Consider the following 23,454-nt stretch of genomic DNA (forward strand, 5'->3'; position numbering starts at 1 on the left):
GTCCCTGGGCTGGAACTCGGTTTGGAGGGTGGGACTGGGTTCCCCTACCAGCCACAGTGTAGTGGCTCAAGGCGCAGCAGACACTTGCTGTACAGGTCCGGAAAGACTCTGGTTTCCCCAGAAGGAGAGGGACTTTGTGACCTGGCTGGAGGACCAAGCCATGGACCGGAAGTGGCAGCACCAAGAGTGAGATAGCCACATATAGAGAGAAGACGGGTGGACAGACCGCAGAGGAGGGTGTAGCTGAGAGATGGAGCTAATCCCCGAGCAACCAGCAGGAAGTGCCATGAGTTGCAGTTGCACTGTGGAAACTTGCAATACTGGATTGCTACCAGTCCGTGGGAAATCATTTAATTCAGAAATCCACTGTGGGAGCTGTGACAGGGCTGTTAGCAATCCAGTATTGCAAGTTTCCACAGTGCGACTGCAACTCACTTCTCCACTGTCAGTGCAGCTCTCATTCTGGTGTTCCTGTGCTGGAGGGCTGGGGAGACCTTGGGACAGACATCCAGGAATGTGGCCTTGCACATCCAAAAGTTCTGTAGATACTGCTCGTCATCCCAAGCATGTATTATGATGCGATCCCACCAGTCAGTGCTCATTTCTCAGGCCCAGAAGCAACGTTCCACCATTTGCAGCCGCTCTGTGAAAGCCATCAACAATCTTGAATTGGTTCTCATTACGTCCCACAGCAATCTGCCCTCCAAGAAATCATCATGTTCCCCAAGGCTCTTCTTGCAGCTCTGCAAATACCAGAGTATTGTGCATTCTGTGCTTGCAATGCTCATGACAATAGTGCAGCAGAGCTGTGCAGTCTCCATGCCTCTGTCAGAGATGGTGGACAGCAACAAGTCCCACAAGTGTTCATAGGATTTTCAAAATAGGCACAAAAATTATGGAGTAGAGATGGCATTAGGGGGTGGAGAAAACTGCATGATGGGAACATGACCCTGCAGACCAAGCTACCCTTGCGTGGCTCGTTTCTGCCCCACCATGCATTGCCAAAACTTCCCAGTGCACTGGAGGGTGGCAGGTTGCACACTGGGACACCTACCTGTGGTGCACCACAGTGTACATCAAAACAAGCACTCCTGGTGAGTATGTGCACTGTTCACACAGGGAGTCAAGAATGCAGGCACACACGTGATATACAAACTATGGCAGCTTTATGCCGACGTAACTTGCATCGGCAAGTTTGTAGTGTAGACGTGTCCGAATACTGGCTGCCTCCCCCCAGAACTTATAGAAACCTCCCAATTAATGTTGGCCCCTGGAGCTGCACAGAACATTTTCAATTAAATGTATTTTCATCTAAATATGCTGTTTCACTCAAAAAATGTTTTTTGCTGAGTCATATAGATTTCAATGTAGTTCTGACAGAAAGGTTTCTGCAGTACGGGGTTGTCTGGTCACATCTGACCAGAGAAAGAGAGAAATCAAAAACCTGACCTTTAAATCCAAAACCACATGTTTTGATAATTCTGTTTCATGCTTGTGTTGGAAAGGTTTTGGTCTCGTTCCGAGGTGGATTGAAAAGAAATTTCAAACCTTAAAAGTTGCCACGAAACTGAATTGTCATCCTCTGGCCTGCTTTGCTGGCCAGCTTTATGTTTGGGCTGCTGCTGCTACTACTACTGCCTCTTCCTCCTCCTCCACCTCACTGCTGCTTTCCTGGGGCCCAGGAATCTCAGCTGCTTCTCTTCCTTGCTGCATCTCTAGGCCCCAGCCCATCTGTCCCATTGCCTCCCCTGCTGAGAGCAAAGAGAGGCCTGTGAAGGAAGGGGAGGAGCTGATGGGAGGGAACAGTACATTTCAGGTGGAGGAGGGGCAAGGAGAAAGGGAGCAGCTGGGCTGACATATTATTCACAAGAGAAAAGGGGTGTAGTTGGCAGAGGAAAGAGCCCCCAGCTACCCCATAGACTACACACAGAACACACATCAGCTTTCTTTTCTCCTCATTTCCCACCAATGAGAGGGTTAATGCGGGGCTGGAGTGACGGCTGCACCCACCATAGCCTAGAATAAAACAGAGATGGAATCAAGGCTCTGAATGGTGTTGCACGGGTAAGGAACTGGAGTAGGATTCATGGAGACCTGGTTCAGTTGTCAGATTTTCTGTGTGACCTTGGAGAAGTCATAAAATCTCTCTATGTGCCAGTTCTCCATCAGTTAAATAGCACTTGCCTACCTCACAGTGTGCGAGCATACATATCTCTGTGCCTGTGAACTGCTTAATACCATGGTGATGGGGCCCATAAGAGTACCTAGATGGAGGAACTTGGGGAGGAAGCCATCTGCTTGGATTCCCCAGCCCCCAAACAGATCCACTGCTTCCACCAGCAGAACCCGCACAGTTCCTGTCCTTGGGACTGGCCAGCCCATGCACAACCAATTTAGGCAGCTGTTTGGGGCTTGTGTGCCTCTCCCTACACCTATAATCCACGGTTAGGATTTGGCCTTATGATTATGTGATAATATGGTTTTTTACTTAAGGGTATTATTTATCTTTGGGCTCTTCTGTGCTTAGAAAATAGGGATGGCAACAAGAAATAGAGCTTTAGTATCCTTTTTTCTTTGATGGAAAGAGGGGATTCTCCTTCGAGCCTCTGTTGGTGCCCCCAACATCTCAGTTCTCCCCTTTTACCCCCTCCCTTGGTGGTTTTTTTTTTGGTTTTGTTGGTTGATTGGTCTTTTTTTATAGCAATCATTTCTGTGGCACTCTTCAATGCTAGGGCAGCTGTTGGCTTGCGGGTGTGTGTGTGTGAATAGATAGTGTTGTAAGGAGCCCCTTCACGTCTCCGGAGCTAAGCATGCTGCCACTACATCATCACTTTTTAGTGGTAATGTCCTGAAAGAACATTAGAACACAAATGTTTCAGTTCCTCCATGGCTCGGTGGGGTACACTTGGGTATCTTATTATTAGTTGTATTGCAGTAGTGTCCCAAGGGCCCAATCATACTTGAAGCCCCACTGTTCCTGGCACTGTACAAAAACATAGGAAGACACAGTCCCTGCCTTGAAGAGCTTATGATCTAAATAGACAAGACCTTAACTAGTAATCTACAGGCAACATGCAAGCAAAATAACAAAAGTACAGAACTTGGTTGTTAGCCTTTTTTAACTCCCCCCACCCCCAACCATCTTCCTCCCTGCCCCTCTGTTCAGGTGCCTCAGCCAACATGCTCCATCACCCTTCTTCCCCTCTGTTCGCTACTAAAAGATAGATTTAGGCCCTCTGTGTGTATGGGGTGGTGGGCGAGGGTGATAGTCGACAATCAGCTGGTGCCTGTGTTAAAAAGTTACTGAAAGTATCTAAAGGCCTTGTGGACTTCCTGTCCCCTGCATTTCTTGCTTTCTCCTGAGGAGGGAGTACATGGGAGTGGGGGGAGATTGCTGGCTCCCCGGGTTTGGGAGCAAAAGCAACCATGGCCTTCCTTGCCTCTTGTTCCAGCTGTTGATTCCACACTACCTCCCCAGAGGGTGTAACTTATATAGAGAGGGTTGACCCAAGGAGTGTGGGTCTCTCACCTATACAAGAACTTGTTTATTCATGGAGGAAAGTAGCCTAACAAACCTTTTCATACATATGTGCTTGCAAACTATACTTTTGCTACAGGCAGGTGAAGAGTTTGCACAATTCTCTTAATTACTACCTTACCTCTTCTCCGTGGAGTGTGTACTGAGCTTTATTTTTAATGAGTTCACTTGTATCACAACTAAAAAAAGAGTTCTTAGCAAATTACAGACTCTTAACTATAGAGTACTTTCCTAATTGCACAGTACTGGAAACCCATATTCCTGTAACAAATACGCCCATATTTCATTGGACTAATGCATTAACTATTTTCCATGTACTGCAGGTAGGGGCTAATCCAAAGAGTCTTCTTGTTGACTTAGTGGGCTTTGGATCAGGCCCACAGTTATCAGTAAATGAAAGTAGAAGAACTGTAATAAGTTCCTAAAGTAGACACTATTTTTGATTTTCTCAATCTTATTTTCCTCCCTCAATCAGGTGAGAAAGGGATGTAAAATATATAGAGAAGGCCAGATGATTAGGAACATGTTTTGCTTTAAATAATTCATAATAAAGAACAAACAAAAAAAGCCAGGATGGAGTATTCCACTATGCTGAACTGCTTTTGGCAATTACAGCACCCAGAAGCTAAGCCTCTGGATCCCTGCCCAGCTCCAAAGTCAGTTATGTTTAATAGCTATAAAGTTGCCTCTGCTTCTGCTAACTGGCCAGGCTCCTTCTGGGCTCTTGAGGTAATCTATTGGTATGTCTACACTACAGTTAGGCACCCACGGCTGGCCCGTGCCAGCTGACTTGGGTTCATGGGGCTCAGGCCAAGGGACTGTTTAATTGTGGTGTAGACATTTGGGCTCTGGCTGCAGCCCGAGTTCTGGGACCTTCCCACCTTGCAGGGTCTTAGAGCCTGGGTGCCAGTCCATGTCCAAACATCTACAACACAATTAAACAGTCCCTTAGCTCGAGCCCCATGAGCCCAAGTCAGCTGGCACGGGCCAGCCGTGGGTGTCTAATTGTTGTGTGCAGATACCCTATGTTTCATTGGTGTGGGGTTTTTTTTAGTGCTATCAACATACTTTTGCTCATTTGAATGCAACATATGTCGCTGTTTGTTCCTAAAATATCCATAAGACTAATAAAATTAGGCTTCATCTTTATTCAAAAGTGCAGTGGTTTAAGTTTAAATTTGGTTTAAAATGAACCTCTTGTGAACCTGAAGTGAAACTGATATAAGCCACGTTTATATCATATTAGAAGTGTCCACACAAGGTTTCATACTGCTTGAACTATACTGGTGTAAAATACCTTTAGCTTAACCAGTGCAATTTATGGTCAAGAGTAAAATTTTCAAAAGTGCTTTCAGGTCTTGTCTATATAGGAAAGGTCGTTTTTTTGGTATAAGCTAAGGTGTGAATTATAAGGTTATACTGGTATAACCTCCCATGTGGACACGTTGCTTATATCTCTTAGGAAAGGATTGAAGCTGAACCAACAAAGCCCATGCTTACACCAGACTACGAGTGTCCACACGAGGGGTTATACAAGTATAACTATACCTGTACAGCTGGTAGACAAGGCCTAACTGACTTAGCCTTGTCTATACTACAAAGTTTTGTCAGCAAAAGCTGTCTTTTGCTGACAAAACAGTGGAGGTGTACACAATACAAAGCTACTGTTGGCGGCCAAACTGCTGTTTTACTGGCAAAATAAAATCACCTCGACGAGAGGCATAAAGCTTTTTACGGCAAAGTTAAAGAGACAAAGCGTCATTGTAGATGTGGCTGTTCATTATGTCGACATAACTAGCTTCCCCCAGTATCCCATAATGCTTGCCGTGACTGCTCTGCTCAGTGTTTTGATCTCTGCTGTCCTGCAGGTATGTTCCCCTGCCCTTTCAAAGCTCTGGGAAGTTCTGACAGCTGTGCCTGCCACTCTGCTCTGCTACAACAGCAAAGAGCAAATCATTAACATGGCAGCAGGCAGACTGCTATTGCTGTGTGGAGGGGGCCATGAATGGGGGGACTGCAGCGCTGCTTTGACATTCCTCAGCATGGAGAGCTCACAGGGTTGCTGAGGAGGCTGTGGGAGAACTTGGAGGGAATCATTGAACAATAGGCAGGCAGGCAAAGTGGGCTGCTTCTTCCGTGGTGGCAGTGAGGGGTCTGGGGAGACTGCTTTGTGGAGCTGGTAGCTGATGTGGGGGGGGGGTGTCCTCCTCCCTCTGCCTCAGGATAGATTGGTCAGCCTGCTGTGTGAACTTAAAGAGACAGCATACCAACACACTCACTGTCCCCCAGCACATATATTGTTTCTGTCTCTCCCTGCCACACACACACACTCCCTGTCACACACTCTCCTCTCCCTCCTACCTCACACTTCAGCTGAAAAGCAGCTGACAATCTACTATGTCAATGGAACGAAGGGATTGAAAAATCTGTGTTATGTGACGCTATACCTGCCCATGAGGCACTGCAAAGCACCCTGCGGCCAGTTGCACGGTGGAATTGCTACCCACAGTGCACTGTTCTGTGTCAATGCAAGAGCTGTAGTGTGGATGCATGCTGCTGACACAAGGAGCATAGTGTGGACATGCAACAGCGGTTCAATTAAAGTGCTTTAATTAAAGTGGCATAATTTTTGCCAACAAAACTTTGTAGTGTAGACAAAGCTTCAGAGAAGCCTAAGTTTTTTTTCTTATTGAAAGTCAATGAGGCTTAGACCTGGTCTGCACACAGATTTTGTACTGCTATAAATATTTTGGTCAGGGTGTGATACTTTTTTTTTAAAAAAATTGAAATATTTACACTGAACAACCCGTAGCGTGAACACATTTATACTGATATAAATGTACTCATACTGGTACAGCTTATTCACTTCCCTGAAGCTTTACCAATCTAAGCATTTGTAGGAAGGTGATCAGGAACAGTCAACATGGATTCACCAAGGGCAAGTCATGTCTGACGAACCTGATTGCCTTCTACGATGACATAACTGGCTCTGTGGATATGGGGAAAGCGGTGGACATGATATATCTTGACTTTAGCAAAACTTTTGACATGGTCTCCCACAGTATTCTTGCCAACAAGTTAAAAAGTATGGATTGGATGAATGGACTATAAGGCAGATAGAAAGCTGACTAGATTGTTGGGCTCAGTGGGTAGTGCTCAATGGCTCATTGCCTAGTTGACAGGAGGTATCAAGCAGAGTGCCCCGGGGGGTCGGTCCTGGGGCCAGTTTTGTTCAACATCTTTATTAATGATCTGGATGATGGGATGGATTGCACACTCAGCAAGTTCACAGATGACACTAAGCGGTGGGGAGAGGTAGATATGCTGGAGGGTGGGGATAGGGTCCAGAGTGACTTAGACAAATTGGAGTATTGGGCCAAAAGAAATCTGATGAGATTCAACAAGGACAGATGCAGAGTCCTGTACTTAGGACAGAAGAATCCCATGCACTGCTACAGGCTGGGGACTGACTGGCTAAGCAGCAGTTCTGCAGAAAAGGACCTGGAGATTACAGTGGATAAGAAGCTGGATATGAGTCAGCAGTGTGCCCTTGTTGCCAAGAAGGCTAATGGCATATTGGGCTGCAGTAGTAGGAGCATTGCCAGCAGATCGAGAGAAGTGATTATTCCCCTCTATTCCATGCTGGTGAGGCCACATCTGGAATATTGCATCCAGTTGTGGGCCCCCCACTACAGAAGGGATGTGGACAAATTGGAGAGAGTCAAACTGAGGGCAACGAAAATGATCAGGGGGCTGGGGCACATGACTTGCAAGGAGAGGCTGAGGGAACTGGGCTTGTTTAGTCTGCAGAAGAAAAGAATGAAGGGGGATTTGATAGCAACCTTCAACTACCTGAAGGTTTGGGGGTTTCCAAAGAGGATGGAGCTCGGCTGTTCTCAGTGTTGGCAGATGACAGAACAAAGAGCAGTGGTCTCAAGTTGCAGTGGGGGAGGTCTAGGTTGGATATTAGGAAACACTATTTCACTAGGAGGGTGGTGAAGCACTGGAATGGGTTACCTAGGGAGGTGGTGGAATCTCCATCTTTAGAGGTTTCTAAGGCCTGGCTTGACAAAGTCCTGGCTGGGTGATTTAATTTGAGTTGGTCCTGCTTTGAGCAGGGGGTTGGACTAGATGACCTCCTGAGGTCTCTTCCAATCCTAATCTTCTATGTTTCTATGATACCACTTTATATCTGTATAGTTAAAGCAGCACAACCTGTGTAGAGACAGGGCCTTAGGGCATGGCTACACTTGCAGATGTAGAGCACTTTGAGTTAAACCCGCCTTCAGAGAGTGCAGTAGGGAAAGCGCTGCAGTCTGTCCACACTGACAGGAACAAGCGCACTGGTGTGGCCACATTTGCGGCACTTGCAGTGGCATTGGGAGAGGTGCATTATGGGCAGCTATCCCACAGAGCACCTCTTCCTATTCTGGCACTGTGGCTTGTGGTAAGGGGGTGGAGGGTGCAGGGCATTCTGGGTCCTGTCCCAACACCCCGTGATGCATTGGTTTGCATCCCAGTGATCCCTGTGCTTCCGTCCACATTTGGCACCATCTTTCAATGTTTTTTGTACTGCGCGCTCTGTCTTCCCTTTTGGTCTGTGGGAATGGAGCCTGAACTGCTGAGGAGTATGCTGATGAGTCTCGCCAGCACATCACGTTTGGCAGTTGAGTTATTCCTTATGATCCAAGGTGACCGTGAGGGCTCTGACGTCGATATCGACTCGAGTAACGCAAATGACACGAGTTTGTTTGTGGCATTCACGGACATGCTCACCACCATGCAATGCCGCTTTTGGGCTCGGGCAACAAGTACTGAGTGGTGGGATCACATCGTCATGCAAGTCTGGGATGACGAGCAGTGGCTTCAGAACTTTCGGATGAGAAAAGCCATTTTCATGGGACTCTGTGAGGAGCTCGCCCCCACCCTGCGGTGCAAGGACACGCGATTGAGAGCTGCCCCGATGGTGGAGAAGTGGGTGGCTATTGCAGTCTGGAAGCTGGCAACTCCAGACAGCTAATGATCGGTCGCTAAGCAGTTTGGAGTGGGGAAGTTGACCATTGGAATCGTGTTGATGCAAGTTTGCAGGGCCAGTAATTGTATCCTGCTCAGTAGAACCGTGACTCCGGGTAACGTGCATAACATTGTGGATGGCTTTGCACAAATGGGTTTCCCTAACTGCGGAGGGATGATAGATGGCACACATATTCCAATTCTGGCACCAGCCCACCTAGCCTCCAAGTACGTTAATTGGAAGGGGTATTTCTCTATGGTTTTCCAGGCGCTTGTGGATCACCGTGGGCGTTTCATTGACATTAACACAGGCTGGCCTAGAAAGGTGCATGATGCACGCATCTTTCGGAACACTGGCCTTTTCAGGAAGCTGCAAGCCAAGAGTTTTTTTTCTAGACCAGAAGATCACCGTAGGGGAAGTCAAAATGCCCATTGTGATCCTTGGAGACCCCACTTACCCTTTAGTGCCATGGCTCATGAAACCCTACACAGGGAGCCTTGACAGCAGCAAGGAGTGGTTTGACAACAGGCTGAGCCGGTGCATAATGACTGTGGAGTGTGCTTGTGGCTGTTTAAAGGGCCGCTGGCGCTCACTGTATGGGAAGCTGGACCTGGCCGATGACAGCATCCCCATGGTTATATTCACATGCTGTACCCTCCATAACATTTGTGAAGGGAAGGGTGAACGATTCACTCAGGCATGGAACTCGGAGGTTCAACGCCTGGAGGCTGAATTTGAACAGCCAGAAAGCAGGGCTATTAGAGGGGGTCCAGTGCGGGGCTGCAAGGATTAGGGATGCCTTGAGGGAGCAATTAGATGCTGAAAGCCACCAGTAATATCTGATGCCCTGCATGGGAGTGAAGTGCAGTGGTTCCAATGTTAGTAGGAATCTGTTTGCTACGCTGACTTGCAGTGCCTGTTTCTTTCCTGGGCTAAGGTATCTTTTACTTTATGCAATAATAAAGAATGTTTTCAAAGCCAAAAAATCCATTTATTAAAAAGAAAATTCATTTACTGAAAAGAAACACAACTTCTTGGGAAACAGAAAGGGCAAGGGGGTGGAGTGAGGAATGATACAATGTCCTGTTATCATACTCAGCCTTCCTGTCTGGAGTGCTGTGCAATGAGTGCTGCACTTCAGGATGGCTATTCTGCATGGTGATGGGGGCTGAGTGCAGTGGGTAAGGGTCGTAGTTTTCAGGGCTGGGTGGTGAAGCTACAGGTGTTGGAGGCAGCTGATGGTGGGAAGAACCCAGATGTTGGGGAAAATGGGTTGGAGGTGACATGGGGGCACAAGGGAAAGAGTTTTGGGACAAGGGCTGCAGGGGAGAGGTCGGGCATGGGCACGGTAGTCTGTATGGCTCCGAGCACCTGGATCGAGTCCGCTTGGCGCTCCATTATGCTTATCAGCCGATCCGTGCTTTATTGCTGGAGCACCGCGTTTTTGTGCCAGCGCTCCTCATTCTGCTGGCATATCCTCCTTTCACTGTCCCACCATTCCTGGACTTTTTGATTTTCATTACTTGAATGCTGCATTACTTCATGCGACATGTCTTCCTTGCTTCTACCTGGCCTCTTTCTGATTCTTTGGAGTCTTTTGGCCGGTGATAACACAGATGGCTGAGATCTCAAGGTTGCATCTGTAAAGGCAAAATGCAACACTTAACAGAGGCAGCATTGTTCACACCAGACAGAGCAATGATTCCCCTGTACTTAAGGGCAAGCATAGTCTACACAATAGCATAATTTGCCCATCCCAAAGCGAGCACACACAACCCACGGGAGCCCCAAAATGGTGAGTAAACACAGGGTCAAGCATGACTGATTGCTTCACAGCTGTACTGTCCTCTGGGTTTCTGTGCTTTGAGGAGAGCCAACAGCGGCAGGGGGCCCCTATACTGAACACTGTCCCCACATTTTCCACAGGAGTTCATCCTGGAAGATATCTTGCTGCTGACGGTGACCTGGGAAGCAAGGGAGGGTCTTCTACTGCAATGTGGATTCTGCCCTCGCCCATATGCAGCTTGCCTGTGTGCAGCAATGGTCCCCCCACCCCTCACAGCACAGTGGCGCGGACAAGTTAGCCTGACTGGGACAAGGACCACAGTGGCTCTCCCGAGAAACCTGCGCAAGTGCATTGCCCAAGTTCTGGATGAGACCTTTGAAGAGATCACTGAGGCTAATTATCACAATGTGAGAGAGCACATCCATGCCCTATTCCACATCTAGGCGTGCATGCAGCCCTAACCCTCCTCACCCAAAGAGCCTGAACTGAATAACTTCCTTCCCAAAATAAAAGCCACTTACCGGGAACCTCGTCTGGTGTTTGTCCTTCCCAAAGCACCGGCCGCCGCGACTGGCTACCTTCCTTCTGGCTTGAGAACAACTCCTGGCTACATGCATCTAGGGATTCCGGGGTATCTTCCTCCGCCTCAGCACCCTCGCTCCCACTTTGCTGCGCCTCCTCCTCCTCCCGCCGTGTTGAACTGGGCTCTGAAGTGTCCATGGTGGTATTCGGAGTGGAGGTGGGGTCGCCCCCAAGTATCGCATCCAGCTCTTTGTAGAAACGGCAAATCGCAGGGGCAGGAACTGGAGCAGCTGTTTGCCTCGTGGGCTCTGCAGTAGGCATTCCGCAGCTCCTTCACGTTAATCCTGCCCTGCAGTGTGGTCCCGGTCATGGCCCCTTGCCATCATAACCCTTGGTATCTGCCCGAAGGTATTGTAATTCCTACGGCTGGAGTGCAGCTGGGACTGGACAGCTTCTTCCCCCCAAACACTGATGAGATCCAGCACCTCACCATTGCTCCATACCGGGGATTGCCTGGCGCGTGGAGGCATGGTCACCGGGAAAGATTCGCTGAGAGCATTCCACGCCTGGCTGAGCAAACAGGAAGAGGATTTTCAAAATTCCCAGACAATTTAAAGGGCGGGTCTGATGGTTGGTCACCTGAGGGCAGGGCAGTAGAGTTCAAAGTGATGACCAGAGTGGCTAGAACAGGCATTGTGGGACACCTCGGGAGGCCGATCAGAGCGTACTAAGAGACCAGGGCGCCACAGTGCTCCAGCAGGGGCGTACAAAATGTTATTCCACTCGCTGAGGTGGAGTACCAGGAACGGACCAGCGGCAGAGTCAGAGCGCTCTATGTGCCTTTCCAGTGTGGATGGGTAGTGAGCTTATGCGCCCGGGGCTCCTTTAATGCACTCTAACTTGCAAGTGTAGCCAAGCCCTTAGGTTTCTAAGGATATGTCTACACTACAAGTGCACAGCGGCAGTGCTGAAGCTATGCTGATGTAGTGTAGACACTACAGTAACGGAAAGGGTTTTTCCATCACTGTAGTAAATTCACTCCCTCAAGAGGTGGTAACTAGGTTGATCCAAGAATTGTTTCATCAACCTAGCTGAGTCTCCAGCGGGGATTAGGCTGACCTAACTGTGTTGCACAGCATGTGAAATTTTTTTGGAGCCCTGAATGATGTAGTTAGATTGACCTAAATTATAGATGTAGACCAGATCTCAGTCACTTAGGCACTTTTGAAAGGGAAATTCCTCACTTATGAAAGAGGAAACTTAAATGTTTATAGTTGTGCAAAATTGGTGCAAAATGTTACTGTTGTGATTGGGTAGTGTATTTTTCAGTTCACCTCATACAAGTACTATAATGCAATCTCTATCGTGAAAGTGTAACTTACAAATGTAGATTTTGTTGTTGTTACACTCAAAGACAAAACAATGTAAAACTTTAGAGTCTACAAGTTCACTCAGGCCTACTTCTTGTTCAGCTAATTGCTAAGACAAAACAAGTTTGTAGTGATACAAGTACATCTACAAGATGTAGAGCAGCAGCATAGCTTCTACACACACCCGTCAAAAGCCATGTAAAAGAGGAGCTGGCTGGAGCATCTATATGATCTGGTTGCAACTGTCCCTGTGCAGTTAGCAGAAGTTGGCATAATGTTCATTCAGTACTAAGCTTTGCCAGGGGACAGCACTGGCAGACAGCAGTCCCCAGATCAGGGAAGTGCAAGGATTGCTTTACGTTCAGCACTTTTGAAGGTGCATCTATGCTAGCCCATTACAAGGGACAGCATCCACATCACCAACTGATAGTGGGGTGCTGGGAAAGTTGTTGTAATGCCCTGCATCCACACTGGTGCTCTTCTCCCTGGAGTGTGGTGCTAAGACTTCTGGCTGCACATCACATAGTTTATAGCACTTCAGCAAACTACACCACTCGGAATACTTTCACAGTGTATAGTGGGAAAACTCGTCTGTCCCTTCTGGGGATGCTGGGCAGAAATAGGATGGACCCAGCAACTTGTTCAAGTAAACCAGTTCTGGCTTGTCTGCAAACAGATATCTGGAATGTGCCTAAGTTCCAAGTGGTGGCATGGCCTGGATCCAATTCAGAGCAATGACCTGCACCAAATGCTGGCACTAATGAACTCTCATTTTGGCAAGAGGAGGAAGAAACACGGCATCGTGACATGGAGGTGGTCATTTTGGCAGTGGTGTGGCACTATGCAAAAGCAGCAGCAGGAGGGCACACAAGCCACATGCAGAGCTGGAACAGTGGAGACAGCTGACTTAGTACTTAATGAATCTTCCTGTGCTGCCTGATGATTTTGGATGAGGCCCTCAAGGACTAAATGGTGGGACCACATCATCATGCAGACATGGGATGACCAGTAGTGGGTCTAGAACTTCCATATGAGAAAGGCCACATTCCTGGAGTTAAGTATCAAAGGGGTAGCCATGTTAGTCTGGATCTGTAAAAGCAGCAAAGTGTCCTATGGCACCTTATAGACCAAAAGACGTATTGGAGCATAAGCTTTCGGGGGTGAATACCCACTTTGTCGGATGTTTTGTAGAAGTGGGTATTCACCCACGAAAGCTTATGCTCCAATACGTCTGTTAGTCTATAAGGTGCCACAGGACTCTTTGCCGCTATTCCTGGAGTTATGTGAGGAGCTCTCTCCAGCCCTTCAGTGCCGGGACACATGGATGAGTTGCTATTACCTTGGCTAGCCTGGATTGTTATAGATCTGTGGTTAATCAGTTCAGTGTTGGCCAGTCAACAGTTGGATTTGTAGTGATGGATGTTTGTCAGGGAATTATTGCTTTGATTCACTCAGCCATGTTGAGAGTGGGCAATGTACCCCAAATAATTGTAGACGTTTAGTGGATGGGCCTCCTGAATAGTGGTGGGACATGGATGGCACACATGTGCCTATTATCTGCCCCTGTAAGGTGCACACAAGTATATAAACAGGAAAGGATAATACTCACATGTTACACAGCATTGGTGGGGCATGGAGGGAGGTTCATGGATGCCTATGTTTGGTGCACTAGCAAAATGCATAATGTCAGAATAGTCCAGAGGGCCTGCTGATTTGCATATGGACTGGGTGGTACTATGCTCCTTCCTAATAATGAGGATATCAATAAGGTGTTGGTCCCCATTGTAATTCTGAGCCTATTGTCTATTTCCCTGAGTCAAAAAGGCCAAGCTGATTTGCAAGTGTCCGGCAGAAGAAAATTTAACTACACAGTGAGCATGTGCAGGATAGCAGTAAAATGTGCTTTTGGGTGACACTGCACATCTGTGAGAATAAGGGGAAGTGTTTTGGGTAGGAGAGGGTTGACAGTTGTGCTGCTTTACAGGAAATCTACTAGTGCACCTCTGGCAATTGGGGCTGGGTCCAGGAAGGCCAGGAAAATTAGGGTGTTCTCACATCCTTGGTTTACAGGGACAGATATTTTAATGCAAGCACAACATTAGCTACCGGTATAAATTTATTTATGATTAATTTGAAAAGTGGGATAAGGACTGAGATTCATAATTACTGGGTATACATGATTTAGTTCCAGTTGCAAGAACTGTAAATCTGAGACTTTATTAAAACGTTTACTTTTAAATGACTGGCAGTTTCCTTTTATGGAACACACACAACAGAGGATTATTGTACGAAAATCATTTATTAAATGATTGTCCAGTTGCCAAAAAATAAAATGCAGGAGCACACAATGGGTATAGTTTCCAAGCAGTGCTATCTCATATTCAAAGGCAAACAAAACAGCAGCCAGTTTAAAACAAACATATAAGGAAGTACTTCTTCACACAATGCACAGTTGACCCGTGAAATTTGTTGCCAGTGTATGTTGTGAAGACCTAAAATATAACTGGGTTCAAAAAAGAATTAGAAAAGTTCATGGAGGATAGGTCCATCAATGGCTATTAGCCAAGATGATCAGGGATGTAACCCCATTCTCCGAGTGTCCCTACACCTCTCACTGCCAAAAGCTGGGGATGGATGACAGAGGATGGATCACTTGGTAAATTGCCCAGTTCTTTGCATTCCCTCTCAAGCATCTGGCACTGTCCACTGTCGGAAGACAGGCTGCTAGGTTAGATGGACCATTGGTCTGACCCAGGATGGCCGTTCTTCTGAAACTCAAAAACAAAAGTGGAAAGACACGGATAACTCAAAAGTGCAATGTTTTGTGTTTTTGGAATTACACTTTGTCACACTACTTCTTCCCACATGCTGGCATGGGGGTGGAGTGCTTTGTGTATGGCTGACCACGTCCACTTCCTTTATCCAGCTGTTCCAGGCTTGTGGTAGAAAACCATCCATCTGTCCACGGAAATCCTTCACCATCTGGTGACTGATGGGCAGATTAATGACTGGAAGGAACTAGTGAGCTACCAAGTGGGGCATGGGAAATTCACAGTACCCAGAAACTTGACAGACTGGAGTTTCTATTGAATTAAAAATACTCCTGCATTACTCCACAAGTGCGTGCCAAAATTCAAACCTACAAGAACAGGATACACTTAGGATGCAGCAGCACAGGAAAACTATGGAGGTGCCTTTACTATGCATCCACCGACTCAACTGAACATTAGGCTTGCACAAGAGCACTTTTTAGTGTTTTGCACTTAATACCTAGGCCAATGGTTTCTTACAAGTTTTGCTTTCCTAGGAATATGCTATGATGCAAGTGCCAGTGTGATAAGTAGCACACAGCTATATATGCATGTTGCATATATACTTGTGCCACCCCTATTCCTGCATTTGTGGGGATTGCTTGACTAATGTGCTTTTCACCCATGTAATGCTGTTTGTAACACTAAATAATTGCTTGTATGTTTTAATTCCACTCCATTCCCACTTAGAATCCATCAAGAAGCCTGTGAATGCAGAGGGGTGTCAGGGAAAATGGAGACACTTCCATCTTTAAAAAACAATGTAAACTGCCACTACCGTAAAACCCACCCGCCATTTTGTAATATCCCCCAATACAGTGATTGAGATTGGGTATTAACCCTCCCCACAACCTGCCATGGAACACAATTGTTATGCTGGAGGGTGTTGGTAGCTTCCAGCAAGCAGGTCTTTGATCTGTGGGCAATCACAGAGGTCACTAAAGCTGCTAGGTGTGCTAGCTGCCCTTTATTCTGGCTAACGGAAAAAGCAAATCAGCTCAATGTCCTTTTTTTCATTAGCTGGAATGGCATTCCAGTACTTCTGCCAGGTCCAGGCCAAGTGGCTCCTTTCCCTCCCCTGCTGAATAACTCCTAGGTGCCAGTGCTGGGCTTGGGTGAGGGGTGCTCAGAGGGCGGTCACCACAGAGGAAGACAGGGATGCTGCATCTGGGCTGGGTGGGGACACTTAGTAGTAGGTCAGTGCGGAGGGTGCTTGGATACTACTGCCAGGATTGGCCAGAGCAGAGCAGAGCCAGAGCTGCTGGGAGCCTGGAGTGGAGCGGGGTGATGTCAGGAGCAGGGTAGCAGGGCTTTCTGGACAGTAAAGCCCCCTGAAAGGATCAGGAGCCAGGCACAGGTGGGGAAGAGATGGGCTCTGGGGGGAGTCACCCCATATCCTCTAGGCCTCCCTCAGCTTCCCAGCTCCCTCTGCTATCCCCTGCTCCCTCCTGGGGCCACCCACTGTCCTGCTTTCCAGCACTTCTTTTTTAGACACCAGCACTGATTAAGCTCCTTTATGGAGTAAGATAGCAGAAACAATAGAAGCCACCGCCCAAACCACTGACTATATAAAAGGCTTGAACAAGAACTAATTCAGGGAGAATAACAGCGGTTTCTCTAGGAACTGTTTGTGAATGTAGGGGCTGGGGCATTGAATGGATTATAGGTCCGTGTGTCAGAAACCAAAAGCTAGAGAAGCACTGGGAGTGTGGCCCAGAGAGGAAGACAAGAGAGAGAGCTTCTTTTGAGACAAAGTGCTGGCTAGAAAGGCAGACTTGGACCTGTGAGCAAAGAAACATCCTCTTGTTGTTTGATCTTACTATGTTCAGAGAAAGAGGATTTTGTGTACATTCTGTAAATAAATAGGATTGCACCAAAGAAATACCTGACTTTAGCATCAGTTATGTCTAAAGGAAACAACTCAGCAAGGACCCAAATATGGGTTCACTCCCTGTGCTAAAAGAGGCAAAACTAGTTTTAGGGATGGGAACTGGTTTCCAAGGAAAGAAGTTGTGAGCAGGTACTCCTGCTGAACCAATATCAAACAAATAATGGAGGTGCATGCTCAAATCAAAGATGGCCAAAGGAATTTAAAACAAGAGGTGAGACTTCACAGAAGGAATTAAAGTCACATCTTGAAGCGTTCTAGAAAGTATTATGAGGTGACTGGAAATCAGAGATAAAATCTTTGTTGGGTCAGCAATTACATACTGTCTGGACAAATGGGGAAGCCGAGCTGCATACACTGCCAATCTGGAATGACAAGATGGATCAGTAATGTTACCAGCAACCTGACTGCCATGAATAAAATGGTTTTCCAGGAAGAAGAGGAGACCAGGAAATCTTTGGCCAACTTTCTAACAGATGAGCTACAGCAAAGACTGAAGAAGCTAAACTTTCAGAAACAGAAGGAAATCAAAGGCTCATAGACCACAATGGAAGTCAGCTGTCTAGATAAGGAACTGGGCCAGCCAGAGAACTTGGGAAAGACTGGCCATTACAACAGTTTTCTACTCTGTAATCCATAAAGGACCAGAGGAGAGAAGTCTGCTTGTTCCTACTCAAATAATGCAAAAAAGCCCACTATTTTTTGAGGGGGACAGCTTGCTTAGCAGCTTATTTAGCTCAGTTCGACATCATAACCCAAACAAATGGCTGGGGAGATGAACAGAGAGAGCGGTTTCTAGCAGCCAACTTGAGTGGCCCGGCTCTGGTAATGCTTCAGAACTTAGCCCCAGAAAAGAAACGGAGTTATGCAGACCTGGTACAAGCCCTTGATACGCAGTTTGGAGCCAGCCATCAAACTGAGCTTGCCAGGGCACAGCTAAAAGCTAGAAGGAGAGGGAAAGAAGAAACCCCACCTGAACTGGTAGAGGACTTCAGGAGACTTGTGTTCCTGACATACCATATTACCACTGAGGCCTTCTAGGATAGACTGGCAACATACCAGTTTATAGATGCTCAGATGGATTTGATCTTGCAGCTCAAGATCAGCAAAAGGGGGGCAAAGACACTTCGAGAGGCTGTGGAATTTGCTACAGAATTTGAATCTTTCTCTGCAGCAATCCACCAGAAGAGGAAGTGGCCCCTTATGAGGAAGATGGGAGCTGATCACCATGAGCCCTGTAAGTATGGCTATATGTCTAACATGCATGGTCAAAAGCGGGATTCTAATCTGGTTCATGACATTCAACTATTAGAAAAGTTGTTAAATTTTGTTTGAAAAACAGGAGAAATAAGCCATAATGCAAAAATTAAGGGAAGCAGTTCAATTAAAGGCAGGTACTTTAAAAAAAAACTGTCCACAACAAGGATTATTATATATTTAAGGCTTGCCATGACAGAACATCACAGGTGCCTAGTGAAAGGACATGGGTGTCAGCTTCTGGCCAGCTGGCAGCATGCTGAGGCTGTCTCTTCTTTGGTGCCATTCTCAAAAAACAGTTCAGTACCGGAGATGGATGAATTCAGTTGCTGGTACTGAATGTGTGTGAATGTGGGGAACAAACATTGAGCAAGCTGATGTGTAAGGATATGTGAATTTTGGTCAGGAAGCAGGAAATAGGTAGATAACAAGAAAAGACCAGAGGGCGGAGGGCAGAAAGGGAATCCTGAGAAGGCATGGGAGGACTACTGGCCCTTGATTGTTGTGTGACAGCATTAACCTACATCCACACTAGAGAGAGATGATGTTAGTGGCTGACACGGTGAGCTCATTTGAGGTCTGTCTGATACCCCCAGATGTGCCAGACAGCTTTTGTTACTAATGCTGCCACACACGAGTGAAGGGTTTTGTGTGTGGATGGAAGCTGAGTTAAGGGGAACACTCAACCTTATGTTACCTCATGTTAACTCATAAGTGAAGACAAGTCCTCAGAGTCAGGACCTTCATGAACACCAGATAACTCCCTTAAAAAAGCAACTTCTGAAAATTCTGCAGAATTTCCCAGTTTTGGCTAGTTTAGAAAATCGCTAGTTTTTAAATATGATAAATATGCTTTAGTGTATTATTATAGGCTTTATAATTATAACTAAAAGCTGTATTAATGCTTAGGCAATTCAATATCATAAGTGACTTATAAATACCATAGCTAGATTTCTTGGTTTTATTCTGCATACAATTAAAATAAATTATGTGTGTGTACACATATATTTAGAAACTAAAACAGAAAATATCAAAGCATAAAAAAAAAAGTGATGTAAGAGGCCTATGAATTAATACAACAGAGACAGTTCCCAGACAAGTGTGACCACAAGTAAATCTTAGATTTGATGTTTCAGCTATGCCTTGGTGATTTGCCCTGCACAGCAGAACAGATCTTGGCCTTTCTTTTTCACTTACCAGAGGATTTATACAGCAGGAAAAGAGGATTACAATTCCTCTCAGCAGAAAGTAATCCTTTTAAGTTAGGTATGTCAGCACTCATTGAGAAGTGTGGGAAAGTGCATACTACTTAAAATGCTTGACAGGTCTTGGAGAAATGAGGTGGCAGAAGGTGGGAGCAAAGATTCCTCAAGTCATGATTACAATGGCCCCCAAATTAGTAACTGTTGGAGGAGGAAGCATTAGAAATGGTGCTCAGGAACAGAGACTGGGTTTAATATTCATCTGCTTGGGCGACTGAAAGCATTAATGTCCAATATTGTAACTTAGATTTTCCTTGTAATTATCCAATTAAAAACTGACAGTAATCATTCCAATTTACCAGGGTATTCTGAAGAGACAGTGGTCCTATTCCTTAATTATACTGTATATCAATATGGCACTATAGTGATGAGGCCCATATAAATTGATAGATTTGATACATTTGATAGATCTTCACAGTAGCTAATAATTTCTTCATGTATGCGTTTGTCTGTTCAGAAAGCTACAGTTCAGAAGTGTTGTAGTCCAATTATAGTGTTCATCCTGAGCTGCAGAACTTAAGGTTATAAGTTTCATTACAAGGTTTAAATGTCCAATGTCTGGACTCAGAGACTATCAAAAATGCTCTGATATGATGAGCAAAGTCAGAGGCTATTTTGGACTCAATAGTTGTAAAGTAATTCAGGGCTAATATATAAGGTTAAGGATGGTTGAAGAGCCCCTAGGATCTAGTTATAATATCAGGTTTGAGATGCTGATGAGAGTATATAGAAAAGGCAATAACACAAAGACGACTGGAACTCAGAAAAGCAGACTTTGAAGTAATGTGAAAAGCGGGAAAGAAAATTGGCAGGAATTCAGTAATGCATAGGAAATCTACACTGGTAAGGTGAGAGCTATCTGAAATACAGTTGGAGAGGTATAATCAAATTAATTACAGTAAAATAAAATAAAAAAGTTAAAAGAACAACAGAATCCAGAGAGGCTAAACGGTGACATAAAGAGCAATAGAAGAGACAAAGGATTTTAAAAAAAATATTGGGAAGGAGAATGATTGTGAGAGGTACAAAAGTGGGAAATTAAAAAAAATAAAAAAGCAGCAAATGGCATAAAATAACACAGGATTAGACAGTTCATAATGTATCTGTAACAGCATAACAGCCACACATTTGTATTGTAATAGAATGCAATTTAATTCAATCTAATTTAACACAGGACATTCTAACACAATAATTTGAAATCTGCTGTTCACAATCCAGGCTAGCTCCTTGACAGCTTTTTAACTGAATGGAGTGCTTTATAACATATAGACTGTTGGGAACAAGCAAGAGGAGCAGAAACCCAGAGTCAGCAATAGGATATGTAAAGGGCAGATCTTTAAGGAATGTATGAGTCTTGTATCACACAAGAAGCTTTTATATTTTAAAATGTCCACATTTCACTTTTGCTAATATAATACATAATTCTCACCCTTTGTTTTCTGTTGAATCTTCTACTTTCCTTTCTCCCCCTCTCTGCAAAGCTACTTTCTTCAGTGCCCTGAGTGACAACTGCGGGTTTCTCTATAGTGGATGCTGCAAAGCAAACCATTATTTAAATGGTATACTTTGGCTTAATGGTTCTTTGTTTTCTGGTAACCCCTTTCCTCAGACTCAATTCTAACAAGTAATCCCCACGTGGCTAGTATATAGAGGCAAAGAAGTATCTGCTGCTCAACTGGATGGCCCATGTTAGGAATCAATTAGTGTTTGTTACACTGAGCAAGATCAAATGGTAAATTACATAAAGCCACCCTTCTGCCATTTTATATATCTTTCAAGATGTGGGTTTTCTTCTTCTGAAGAAAGTGGTAAAGGGATAGTTTGCTCTTTCTTCCATTATCAGACTGGAAATTTCACAAGAACAGATCTTGAATATTCAAGAATAGACTGCAAAAATAGCCTGTCTTGTAATATTTGGTATTTCTGTATCAAAGAAAAGCAGGAAGAAGAGAGGCAAGAGAAAAAAGTTAACTTTTTGATCCTCAGATGTTCACTTTGGGCTAAAGTTTGGGGCAAAAGCTCAGGTTGGTTCATTCATCTTTAGGGGTGATCTGTTACTATCTTCTAGTCAAGTAAAACATTCAAGTGATTGAAAAGTGATCTTGTAATAGCGCATCCATCGTGAGCTTCCAACTCTATTGTGTCTTTAATTGCCATGCCATAGCTACTCAGTTTACAAGTATATATATTCCAACTACCAGCCCTGCAAATTGAACCTAGAAATGTAAAGTCAAACTGTTCATTCTGGCTTGTACATCCATCTCCACTAATTTTCCAGTACAAGGCAATAAGCATCTGGTATTAGGTTACTGGACTGGAAGGACCTTTGGTATGATTTACTACTGCAAGTCCTATGTTCATAAATTTGTATGAATACTGGTCAAGTCATTGAACCTCACTCATAACCATAGAATCTCCCATGACAGACATTGTATACACTATGCTTACTTGCACACTGTGTGCTATTAGATACAGTGATCTAGGAGTGTATTAATCAAACAGATTGATTAATCATATATATATATTTGGCACCTCCTCACACAAGTATTTTTAAAATAGTATGCCTAATTTGCTTTTAAAGGCAGCTAACTGGAGCTTATTAATGGGAAGCTGGAAGCGATTGTTTTTGATTATTTATTTTTATTTTTCTTCCTGCTATTGGGAATTTGGAAGTAAAGATTAAAATAGGAAACTGTTAGAGGGGGAAATTATTTTAAAAACAGATATGATTTGTTTCCCTTTTTTGCTGTCCTTCAATCTGATTTACTTTTCAACATTGAAACCATATTTGTTTTCCTTTTGCATTTCTCCTGGTTGAATGTTGCAACAAAGCTTATCTGCTTCTACTCACTTTCACCTTTGGTTTCACTTGTATTAGCATAATATCGCAGTTAAAGGTTGCAAACAGCTTAGGAATCTTTATATACAATCATTTTTTCATGAAAACATTTATATTCTTCATTTTAGGGTTTACAAAACTGTATTTGTACCAAAACCTATATTATAAGCACATGCTTTCATACTTGCAGGTTCAGGGTTTAAACTTACCTTTAAATAGCATTAGCTACATTTATTTTTGGTTGTTTTTGTTATGGGAGGCAGGGGGAAGGGGACGTGTTGACAATAGACTACGAAATAAATATTTCATTTGTATTGGAAAGTAATTGTTACAGTTCTCTCTCCCAATAAATAAATCTAGGAACACATCCTGGCCCATCGTACAGCCCATTTGCAGCCTTAAAGGCATAGCTGGGAACTCCCTTAGCAATGTAAAGCCAGCATGACTGGATCTGTACTCCCTCACAGGTGTGCTGGAGAATGCTGTGCTGTGGTGATCCAGCGTATTGGCCCCATAGGGCCATTACCAGAGGCAAAAGTTATAACAGCTGAGGCTGGAGGAGGGATCAGGGGACTAATAATATGGCTTTAAGCCCTACCATTTCTCCCAACGAACTTGCTTGTGGGGCTTAAATTTCCTTACTTGAAAAGATGGGAGGTTTCACAGTCTTATTTTATCACAAGTCTCATCATATTTGGTGTTTTTCTTAAAGCTTCAGCTGCTGCAGTCACAAATCTTGGCTTTCATTAAAAAACAAAACAAAAAACCCCCACCAAAACCCTGCTCTTCTTATTTCAGAGAAAAGTTTGAAAACGTGAAACCTCCAGACTAAAAAACCAGAAAACACCAAAACAGATCAATTACAAATACCCCTGATTTTTATGTCAATCATGATTTTGGGGACTGACTCCTCATGAATTATGAACACTTTGGATTGAAGACTGGAAGAGCATAGCATCAGCACAGATAAGGGGTTAATAAATAGCTGTGGGACTGACATACAGCCCCTTCAGGGATGGAGGGTGACCACCAGCATAGCAAGCAGCAGGTTCCAGAGAGAAATGTTATATCTAAGGAACTCACTGGGGCACACATTACCATATTATCCCCGTGCCTGCACAATGTTTAATGGACTGATCTTTACTTCACTCCTGTGAAGTAGGGAAAG

Source organism: Lepidochelys olivacea, assembly GCF_965140295.1.
Source record: "Lepidochelys olivacea isolate rLepOli2 genome assembly, chromosome: 2".
Lineage (NCBI taxonomy): Eukaryota > Metazoa > Chordata > Testudines > Cheloniidae > Lepidochelys > Lepidochelys olivacea.